Source organism: Ursus maritimus, unplaced genomic scaffold (genome assembly GCF_017311325.1).
Source record: "Ursus maritimus isolate PB19 unplaced genomic scaffold, ASM1731132v1 scaffold_32, whole genome shotgun sequence".
Classification (NCBI taxonomy): domain Eukaryota; kingdom Metazoa; phylum Chordata; class Mammalia; order Carnivora; family Ursidae; genus Ursus; species Ursus maritimus.
Window position 1 is genome coordinate 23,822,988 of NW_024425786.1, and position 2,497 is coordinate 23,825,484.

Consider the following 2,497-nt stretch of genomic DNA (forward strand, 5'->3'; position numbering starts at 1 on the left):
GGTGGCGGCGGCGGCGACGACTCCCCCCCAGCCTCGGCGCGCGACACCCGGCCCGGCCCGGCGGCGGCGGCGGCGCGTGTCCACGAGTCCGTCTTGCTGCTGCTGCTGCGGCCGCCGCTGCGTCTCCTGCTGCCGCCGCTGGCCCCGCTGCCGCCGCTGCCCTGTGGCGTCGCCTCGCGCAGTGCCCGGCCGCCGCTGCCGCTCCAGCCGCTACCGGACGGACGACGGTTACAGCCCGGCCGATCGCGCCGCCGCCACCACCGCTGCGCGCGCAGCCGGAACCAGCTCCCGCCGCCGCCCCTCAGGGGGCGCTACGGGGCGCGGCGCGCGAGCCCAGTGGCCCGCCCCCCGCGCCCGCTGACTGGCTAGCGTGCCGGCTCGCGGGGCGGTTGGGCCCGCCCACCTGCCCCGCGGGGCGCTGACCCACTGCCCTCGGCGCCTCCCCCGCTCCTCCTCGTGGTTCGTTCCTCTCCGCACTCCCGGCTGCGGAAGGCGCGTCCATGTGACCGGGGAGAGGGGCGGAACGTGGCCAGGGGAGTCGCTCGCCCACGCCGCGGCCCCCCTATCCCATCCGCACCTGGGCAGAGGCGAGGGCCAGCAGCCGCGGTGTGACCTGCAAGGTCGATGGGCTTTTTCCCGCATCCCGAGCCGTAAGGCCTGGGGCCAGATCCTGATGGGACGGGGCGGCAACCGAGCCCTTGGCTCGGGGATTTCCAACTCAGAAGTGACAACCAGAGCAGCTCAGTTTTTGGCTGCCCTTCCTCGAGGCCCCAAAGAAATAGCGTGCGTGCGTCTGCAATTCTGCAATTGCGAAGGATGTTTCTGCGCCTCTCCCCGTCCCATCCCTGCGCAACACACGTACACACACACACACACACACACACACACACACACACACACACACACACCCCTATGAGCTCTTCCTGACAGACCAAAATTCAAACTTCCAGGACGTAGCATCTAGGGCAAGTTATTTCCTCCGAGCACTCTAAACTATTAAATGGAAATAGTTATCAGCTACCTCATGGGGCTTTTTTTCACGTATCAATGATATAATGTATGAGAAATGCCTGCTAAAGAGAAAATCCTGAATTTAAAGGTTTCTAACCTAATGTCCCCTTTCACGACAGAGATTATCCTAGAGATTCCCGTATTCTCTCTTGCATTTGGAAGGTGACCAGAAATTCTTTAATTATTTGTCAGACCACGAGTTCTGAGTTTTGGGTTGGAAAATGTGGTCACCGGTGAGTTGGGAGACTGGTCTGGACCACTGCTGGACGGCAGCCAGAAAGAGGCACTGGAGACTTAGCTTGGGAGGAAGAGGGGAGGATCATACAGAGAGTTGGGGCAGGGGGGCTCTGTCTTCCCTATCCACCCTAGGAAGTTTTACCTGCCCAGAACAGGCACCTATCTAGAAGGCACTCCCGCCCCTTGGGCTGCTTCCCCTCCACCACGACCACACATACGTTCATCTGGCCCTGTGGGGAGAAGCAATGGTCAGTAGGCATCATTAGGCTGTCCCCACAAGGTAGACCTGGGGCATTGCTCCTGACCAGAAGGCTTCTATTAGAGCTTAGCAGTAAAAAGAAAGGTCTTATGACTCAGCCCACATCCAGCCACAGAACAGAACCCGAGATGTTCGCCACCAGCAGGTGGCCCAGGAGAGGGTATTCCAGGGCAAGGCCGGCTGGCAGGACTGTGTGGGAGTTGAGAGGCCCTGAAAGGAGGGGCTGCAGATCAGAATCTAGGCCCTTGGATGAGGAGCACAGGCTCAGTGGCTGCTTGCATTCTGCCTGTCTCCAGCAGGCAGCATTTTCCACTTCCTGGAAGCACGGACTTGAAACAGAGAACTACCTCCTCCGCAAAACTTTTGTTGAGTCTCCTGGTCACTGATTCTTCCACTAAAGTCTCAAAATACCTTACGCAATCCCCTATCTAGCACGCATCACAGTATATTGTAAATCCCTATTTTCATGATTCTCCCCTCCTTAGACTGACCTACTTGGGGGCAATCTAGTACACGGTTGAACAAATGAATGAATCTTCCCTCATCGAGCTCACAGCCAGGCCTTAAAATGTCAGTAAATAATACAATAACAACGTAAGGAAAACAACAATGGCTATGATAGTGGCTACAAATTATTAAGCATCTACTCTATACTAAGCCCTGGGCAAGCTGTTTTTTTAACATATCATCAAGTCTCCTCTTCAAAATAACCCTATAAGGAAGGTATTATTACCGTCATTTTCAAGGGGATTGGAAGTTCAGAGAGATTAAGTGGCAGACCCAGGATTAAGCACAAATGTCTGCCTCGGAAGACCAAATAAGCATAATGTTATCTCTGCCTCCAGTGAATAACTGGTGTCTCTCAAGAGTCGGCTGGAACCCCTTCTGAGATGTTGGAAACACCCCGCTCTGAGAGCGAGAGCCCTGAGACCAGGAAAATGCTCTAACCCCGGACATAGATGACCTCACCCAGATGGCTTCCCAGGGAAG